This window comes from Dreissena polymorpha, chromosome 12 (genome assembly GCF_020536995.1).
Source record: "Dreissena polymorpha isolate Duluth1 chromosome 12, UMN_Dpol_1.0, whole genome shotgun sequence".
Lineage (NCBI taxonomy): Eukaryota > Metazoa > Mollusca > Bivalvia > Myida > Dreissenidae > Dreissena > Dreissena polymorpha.
The window spans coordinates 5,883,834-5,892,893 of record NC_068366.1 but is presented as its reverse complement, the minus strand read 5'-3'; the positions used below and the strand labels follow the sequence as shown (position 1 = coordinate 5,892,893).

The following is a 9,060-nucleotide window of genomic DNA, read 5'->3' as shown; positions in this document are numbered from 1 at the left end:
ATTAATACTATAATGGTTTTATGTTTTAAAAGAGAGGTCGGGTGTGTAATTGTTATACAACCTTCTTTGTCCAAGACTATAAACTTGTTCCCATGGGTGTTAATGTTATGCGTCCATAATTCGGTCACTGACCAGTACCACAAAACGGCTGCATATTCCCATGACAATCATTAGTCGGTCACCATTTATATGAGCCTATAAAGATTTATTCGCAATACACATTGTTTAACTAAAACAAAGATAAAAGGGTTACATGAGTATGTTGTGTATATGATATGGTCAGGTTGTGCAAGCGAAATATAAGTTAATTAATACAATTATTTACAATAAATGTGTTATGTATGTAAATGTTACGCATATTGACTAAATACTTACGTGTTTTACAGCTTCCGGAAGAAATTTTTTCGAACTCACGTTCAATAAACCAGATAGGGTTGTTCTACTCTCTTACTATAAAAAGTAAAGGGCTTCAACAAATGAATATGTTCGAGTTAGTTTGCTGGCTGGCAATTCTTCTACTTAGAGGAGGCGATGTCCATCCAAATCCTGGACCCGACAGCTCCCTTGATATCTCCTCCTCATCTTTGGGTACATCTTTCTCATCTTCAATAAATGATGCATTTGCACATTATCTAAAAATTGTTCATTACAATGTTCAGAGCTTCCTTTCCAAGAAAGATATTCTGTATGCTGATCTTAACAATTTTGATATTATAGTCTTCACTGAAACTTGGCTCAGCTCAACAATTGACACTGCCGACTTACTTTTCCCTTCTTATCATAAGCCGTTCAGACGGGATAGAAGAAACGATCGCCATGGAGGTATTCTAGTATACATAAAATCTGATCTCTTTGCCATTGAGCGACCTGACCTACAAATTGACGATCTAGAATGTCTATGGGTCGAACTACGTATCAAGGGAAGGCGTCTTTTATCTGGCTCTTTCTACAGACCACCAAACTCTTGTCCTTATCTACTAGAATGCATAATCGATTCGATCTCACTAACCGGTGACACCGGTATTGAGAACATTGTTATCACAGGTGATTTTAATCTCGAGATGAATAAAACACAGTGTAGGATCAAAATTGACTCCCTTCTTTTACAGTATAACCTCACACAGATTATAAAAGAACCTACTCATTTTACTGAAACCTCGAAGTCCATTCTTGACCTTTTTATAATAACATCTTCATTGAAAGTGCTGAAAAGTGGTGTTGGAGAATCTTTTCTTATCCAGCAACTTCGATTTCATTGTCCGGTCTAATGCGCCATACACTTCAATAGAACAGCAGTGTCTAATTTTAAACGTAAAATATGGCAATATAAAGATGGGGACTACACTAATCAAAGACAACTTGTGCAGAACTTCGATTGGAACAGTTGCTGTGATAATAATATTGACATATTTACTTCAATCTTCACACGTAAAATTATCAGTTTCTGCGAAACTACAATTCCACACAAAATAGTTACAATGAAAACAGCTGACCCTCCATGACTACATATTAATATTCGCAAGGAAGTTCGACGCCGCAAACGAGCATACAAAAAAGCCAAGGCTACCAATTTAGACCGACACTGGAACATCTTTCGCCAACAACGCAATATTGTTAATAATCTTGTCAGATCAGCGAAAAAAGTTCACTTTGAAAATCTCGCTAAGCTAATACGTGAAAATCAACACTCATCATCCGACTTCTGGAAAATAATAAAAAAATTCACAAATAAAAACACATCACATAACTAGTTGCCTCCCTTAATTCATAATGGTACCATATATGAGTCACCCCTTGAGAAAGCAAATATTCTTAATTCATTCTTCCAATCTCAATCTACTTTAACTACACCCAGTACGCATATGCACAACCTACATTCCCAAGAGCCAGATTTCCCCGTCTTTGAAGACCTCATTATTTCACGTCAAGATGTCTTGGACTCCATAAAAGTTATGAAAATTGGAAAGGCATCAGGTCCAGACCAAATAAATAGTCAAGTTCTAAAGCAAATAGCATCTGAGATTGCAGGTCCACTTCAAAATCGTTTTAATTTTTCTATTAGTGCTGGTAGGGTCCCACGGAGCTGGAAAGAAGCAATTGTTTGTGCACTTCACAAAAAGTCTGATCCTCAGGATGTTGAAAATTATAGACCGATCACCCTCTTAAGTGATTTAAGTAAATGTCTCGAGAGAATTCTCCACAAATATATTTTTATCCATTTAATGGCTATTGAATTTATAACCCCATTTCAATCAGGCTTCATTCAAAAGATTTCACTGTCAACCAATTAGTATCTGTATATCACTCCTTTTGTAAAGCCCTTGGCGAAGGTAAAGAGGTTCGAACCGTTTTTTGCGACATTTCCAAGGCCTTTGACAGAGTATGGCACAAGCTCCGACTAAGTGCTATCTCGGGCAATCTTCTATCTTGGTTAATAGACTATCTACATGAGAGGACCCAGTGTGTTGTAAGCTCTGGGCCCGTATTCACCAACCACCTAAGGGAGAAAAAAATAACCTAAGGTTTTCATTTTGCCTAAGTTTTTTATGCTTTCCCCTTAAATTTGAGGAAATGCCTTATTAAAGTCATATTAAAAAAACTCCTAACCTTAGAAATACGCCGTAGGTTGACCGTTTTTTTTCCTCAAAGTTAAGAGACACATACACCTCCCTTAAGTCCAACGAAATCACCTTAAAAATGGCGTCGTAGCAGACGAGTTTCAGTGGTTTTCGTCATTTTTTTACCAAACTCCATCCCAAAGGTATGTTTTTTCTTTGAAATGTATCACAGTTCTAAACAGAGACCGATATGTATTCCATTTACTTTCAAAGTCCGGTTTTTATACAGTCTACCGGAAGTAAAATTGTTGTCATCTAACGCGAATTTCATGATTACAATAATAATTAGATTTTTGTATCATTTAACGTCATTTCTTTGTGTGCATCATATATTTAAAGAAATGGAAATAATAGGACACTAGCAGGCTTATGTTCTTGTGCCTGGGATGTGTTTACATATCTGACATTTTGGTAATACTGTATCGCATGTCAGATTGTGTTTATCTTTCCCTTTTGCAATGTACGAATGTGTGTATCAACTCGGAATTATGAAGTAGTGCAAACTATTTTTCTGTTAATTTGCTTAAATAATTTATTTGCTTTTTCAGAATGGCCAGACATTTTATTCACAGGGTAGATTTACTAGACAGTCTACAAAATCCAGAACTTATTGAACGCTACCGTTTGGACACACAGGGGATTTTATTTCTTTACGACATACTTACTCCTTTAATTGCACCAACAAACAACAGGAACAATAGTTTAAACAGTATTGAACAAATTATCATTTCTTTAAGATATTTTGCTACATCTACCATTCAACTAAATGATGGAGATGTCCATGAGGTTTCACAACCCACAGTTTCGCGGGTTATAACACAGTTTGCAGATGCATTGACTGAACCTGAAATTGTTAGACAGTTTATAAGTTTGCAAACTGCTCCTGGAGAAATCCGCCAAAATAAAGGAGGACTTTTACAATATTGCCAGATTCCCAAATGTAATAGGGGTAATCGATGGCACACATGTCCAAATTCAAGCCCCACATGTGGATAAACCGGCTTATGTGAACCGGATGGGATACCATTCTATAAACACTCAGGTAATGTTGTTATTTTAGAACTATTGTAAACATAGCTATATAAAATATTTGATTCTTTAACTTTGTAAATTGGTGTTCAATGTTTTTTTGAAGGTTTAATCATTTATATAAACACATTTTTAATATATGCATACAGTTTATGATTTATTCTGATAACCTTTTCTAATGTGCACAATAAACATGCTTATTTGATTTAAAATTCCTAAAAAAATCCAATAAATAATTGGGAGCCAATTTAACATTCTTCTTTCTTATATTCTCTATTTATACTGAAATGCATGGATTGTGAATGATATTTTAATATAACTTCTTATTTGTTAATCATATGTTTTTCTAATACGGTATCGTGTACCATACTACAAATATAAAAGTGTAACGTGTCTACCGTTCCTTCGGGATATATATATATATAATGGCTTTTCTTCTGGCTTTCCTTAGCCGTGTGATTTGATAAACAAATAATATAATTTGCCTCTATACAAGCCGGTTCCGTATGCCCTGTGCGACTTGGATTGCTTTGATCACTTGGGTTGACTTGGGTCGACTTGGGTTGACTTGGGTCAACTTAGGTTGACTTGGGTCGACTTGGGTCGACTTGGGTCGACTTGGGTCGACTTGGGTCGACTTGGGTCGACTTGGGTCGACTTGGGTCGATTTGAGTTGACTTGGGTCGACTTGGGTCGACTTGGGTTTGCTTGAGTCTACTTGAGTTGACTTGGGTCGACTTGGGTCGACTTGGGTTGACTTATGTCGACTTGGGTCGACTTGGGTTGACTTGGGTTGACTTGGGTCGACTTGGGTCGACTTGGGGTGTTTTGGGTGACTTGGGTCACCTCGGGTGTCTTGGGTGACTTGGGTCACCTCGGGTGTCTTACACCTATAGCAACGAGTCTGAAGTGTCTCCCCTCTGCGTTACGCAAGGAAGACAATCAATGTCCCCCCTCTGCGTTATGCAAGGAAGACAATCGGTCAGTGTTGTACAAGCGACAATCAGTAGCTTGACAGACTCAGGCTGACCTACGAGACCTGACACGTGCACTAACTGGAATGGAAACCTTTGACCCGGACTTATATACGAGTCTCTAGGCTACCCAGCAAGCTATGGTATGTTGTGCGCAAAGTTGCCAGGGTCACCTCCACTCGAAAGTATCCAACGTCACAGAGATGACCCTTGCTCAGGCTGACCTAAGAGACCAGAAACGTGCATTGTCTTATATTACCAAAGGAGACCTGTGCCCGGACTAATATATGAGTCTCAAGCTTACCCAGCAAGCTATGGTATGTTATGCGCAAAGTTGCCTGGGTCACCCCCACTCAATAGGCATCCAAAGTCACAGATACTTCCAATGGTATTTGGTCTCTAATTACTATAACGTATTAAACGTTGTGTTCTGTTCGACGATCGAACGCAGACTGCTCGCTCCCCATAAGAGCAGTGCTTTATATACTGATATATATACCACGTGGCCCACTTGCTAAAGACCTCACCCTACTATTTCATGTAAACACAACCCTACCGTTTCAAACAGAAATTGTATAATACTGTGGCTATATTATGAAATACATATTGTGCATCTTAATAATCGACTTGTATAATTAAATCATCCAATTATATACATAAAAATACAATGATCAATCCAAAATACACACGCTATTTGCGTGGAACGTACCGAATAGTCGAATGCTTGTTCGCGGGAAATGTACTTTCGTTTTGATGTAAACAATAGGAAAGAACTCAAAGAATAATGAACCTAAAGGATAAAATACCGGCCAAAATCGTCACAAAAGTGGTAAAAAAATATACAAGTGGAAAATAATATTAATACTATTTTTGTATCGCCATATAATGTTTTTTTGACAGATCATGTTTGATGCCAATTGTCTCATTAAAGACATTGTACCGCGATGGCCTGGTGCTGTCCATGATGCCAGAAACCTAAGGCAAAGTGGCCTACATCAAATCATGGAGCAGAACCTTGTCCATGACCAACATCAATATCTCCTTGGAGATTCAGGTTATCCGTGCAAGAGATGGCTTCTGACTCCATTCATGAATCCGGCTGATGAGCATCAGCTGATTTACAACCGGTTAGAAAAAATACATTGTAAATTCTACTAAATTGTAACAGATATTCCATAATAAACATCATAGCTCATATAAAAGCACCCCCCGTGCTCAATATAAATTTTTCACTGCAATGTTTGAATAAATTTATGAGCGACAGTCAAGTTTCTACGATTTACTTATGAAAGAATGTCATTACGTTGACCTCAAATAAATGCTCCCCCACCCCATCTCATTCCTGAGCAAAATGTAAAGCACCCTTGGTGCTTATATGTGAATGTCTGATTTATTTAAATACTATAATTTCATATTGTGTGTAACTCTCATGAAATGTTTTACACTTCATAAAAAAGTACCAAGTTATACAATAGTGATGTGCAATTCTGGGTACTCAATAAATATAAAAGACTGTTGCTTTTATCAGGGGGAAATTACTCACTTTTTCATGACCACGCAATAATGCTTTTACTACAAAAGATAAAATCAATCATCAGAAGAATTTAATCATTACTTTTGTATTAAAAGGCACACAAACGTACGAGATCTGTAGTTGAGCGTTTCATTGGGATTTCGAAAAGGAGATAGGCAATACTTCACAATGAAATTAGATTGCATCCATTAAAGTCATGCAAGTTAGTTCATTATAAGAACATGTAATCATGTAACTTCGAAACACAGTGAGCAGTCACTATGACCAATTTGATTGTGTTAGTCACTGAGAGATATAGTTTTGTTCTCTACATGAAGATAAAATTTTATATTAACACAATAAAGCTTCAAAAGAAGTATTTCTTTAAAAAATGTGCGTGTATGACTCTACAGCTAACTTACAATTGTAATGTAATAATTTTTTAAGTAACATTAATGATTAATTTTTGCCTCTGTGTCTGCCTTGAAAAGAAAACAAGACTTTACACAGCATCTGAATTAATGTGACTAATATGAATTAAAAATGCTTATTAATAAGTATTATTTATGTTATAATTACATGTTTTAATATATATTTTATGTTTTTTTTCTGACATTTTAATGCAACTTGTGTCACTTTATTAACATTTTTATTAACAGGGTGATTTTGTCATGCGCTGTACTGCATAATATTTGCAACATGCGAAATCTGCCAATGGATCCTTTGGACATAGACGCCTTACCAGATCATCCTGAAAATTACCATGGAAATGAAGATGGCCTTCGTTACAGGAATGTAGTAGCAAATACATTTTTTTAGATCATATGTGTCGTGTTCTGAGAAAACTGGGCATAATGCATGTGCAGTCCACAGAGGCTAATCAGGGACGACACTTTACGCCTAAATTGGATTTTTGCTAAGAAGAGACTTCATTTAAACGAAAAATGTCAAAGCGATAAGTGTCGTCCCTGATTAGCCTGTGTGGACTGCACAGGCTTATCTGGGACGACACTTTACTCACATGCATTATGCCCAGTTTTGTCAGAACGCGACTCATATTCACATTTAATGTGTCATGTTTTCAGAGTTGTTAATGCAAATGACTTGCATTTTAATTGAAACAACTATTTTACCTTTTAGAGCATTTTAAACTTACTAAAGTTACTGTATACAATTTTTCCAAAAATCTTAAGAAATACACAATGTAGATGAATTTCATAAATCTCTTTAATATAACTTAACTTTATCTTCATAACAAAATAATAACAAATAACAAAATAATCTATTCCTCATCAAATCGCGCCAACTGGGCCTCAAACAATTGTATTTGAAGCTCCAGCTTCCTCTTCTTCAAGGCATTAAGTTCATGTAGACTGCAATGACTGCAACTCAATGGATATTAAAAACATGGTATAATTATTTAATTTTTATTTCATTTTCAAAAACAGTAAATATTTTAATGGCTTCTTTTTTTTATAATGAAAAATGGTAAATAATGATAACACTTCAGGTTCAGTCAAATGATAACACTTCAGGTTCAGTCATCCATATTATGAACATGTTTCTGTTATCTAGATCCTTGTGTAGAATAATTTATTATATTTGAAAATACATAACATACATACCATGAAGGTGATGGTTTGTCTGGAGGAGAAATAGTTGAGCTTCTAGAGCCATTCTCAGCCATCGATGCTGTATATCTGAAATAAGTGCATCATGTCTAAAGTCAGATGTATTTACCATTATAATATTTGATATTCAAGATATGTTTGTATAATATTAAAATGTAAATAATGCATTTGTCTGATAGCGAGTGTGTTTTTTGCAAAGTATATGCATGTACATGTATATATATAAAATTTATGTTTATGAAATTGCATGTAAGTTAATTGCAATAATAATGTTTTCATAATTCATGCCTCACCTTCTTTTCTGATTAAACTGATTTTGACATCGCAGCACTAAATTAAATAATATTAAATATCAATTATAGACCTATTCAAAATGTAAGTTCACTTTTATACATGTAAAAAAATCATTTGTGCATTATTTCATTTTGTATGGCCCCGGATCGATAGATCAGGGGTATATTGTTTTTGTCCTGTCTGTCTGTCATTCTGTCCCAAAACTTTCACCTTGGGTAAAGTTTGATAACTTTTGCAATATTGAACATAGCAACTTGATATTAACCATGCATGGAGCTGCTCATTTTGAGTGGTGATCCTTGCAGGGACCATATTAATTTGTCAGAATCATTCAGCAATGTTCGAAGTAATAATATTCAACATAAATTTGTTTAATTATTTGAATATTGACTTTTCACCACTCAAAATGAGCAGCTCCATGCGATACACATGCATGGTCGGCATTGTGTTTCTGACAAACACATCTCTTGATTAATTGTCCAAGCTTTCATCAATTGTGTATTTGAATGATTACCTTGAGGTACACATGATCATGTTGTTTTCAGCATCTTGCTGATCATCATCACTGTAAGCATATTGACAATAGTTTTTTTTTAAATCAACATAATTTTTTTCATTAATTCACATTTGTTTTTACATTGTAATTGTTTATGTATGCAATTGTTACTTTTATATGAATTGTCAAAATATTGTGTTTAACATGCACGTTCATTACTTTACCTGTTGACACGTTTAGATATGAGATACTCTTATTTATAAATTGAAGTGTATTGGTTTTCTTAATTGTTCCATTTATTAAGTAATTACATCATTTGTGGTTATGCATATATGTTGAATGAGTCACTGTCATAATTTACTTATTTTAAATTAATGAATTTAAAAACAAAACAAATAAATTGTTTAAACACAAGACAACAGTACTTATTTTGTTATTAACACTTGTATTTATATTAAGCAAATATCATTATTATACTGTATTTACACAAAATTATTATAGCATT

At 35.0% G+C, this 9,060-nt stretch overlaps 1 long non-coding RNA gene across 1 annotated transcript; it reads right to left on the bottom strand.

The window, feature by feature from the left end:
• Nucleotides 1-7,381: 7,381 nt before the first annotated feature.
• On the bottom strand, nt 7,382-8,648 carry LOC127853887 (uncharacterized). Its single transcript, XR_008036784.1, has 3 exons — nt 8,574-8,648; nt 7,760-7,834; nt 7,382-7,516 (listed from the first exon to the last, which is right to left on the bottom strand). It is a non-coding gene; the product is annotated as an uncharacterized LOC127853887 (long non-coding RNA).
• Between the last annotated feature and the right edge of the window lie 412 nt (nt 8,649-9,060).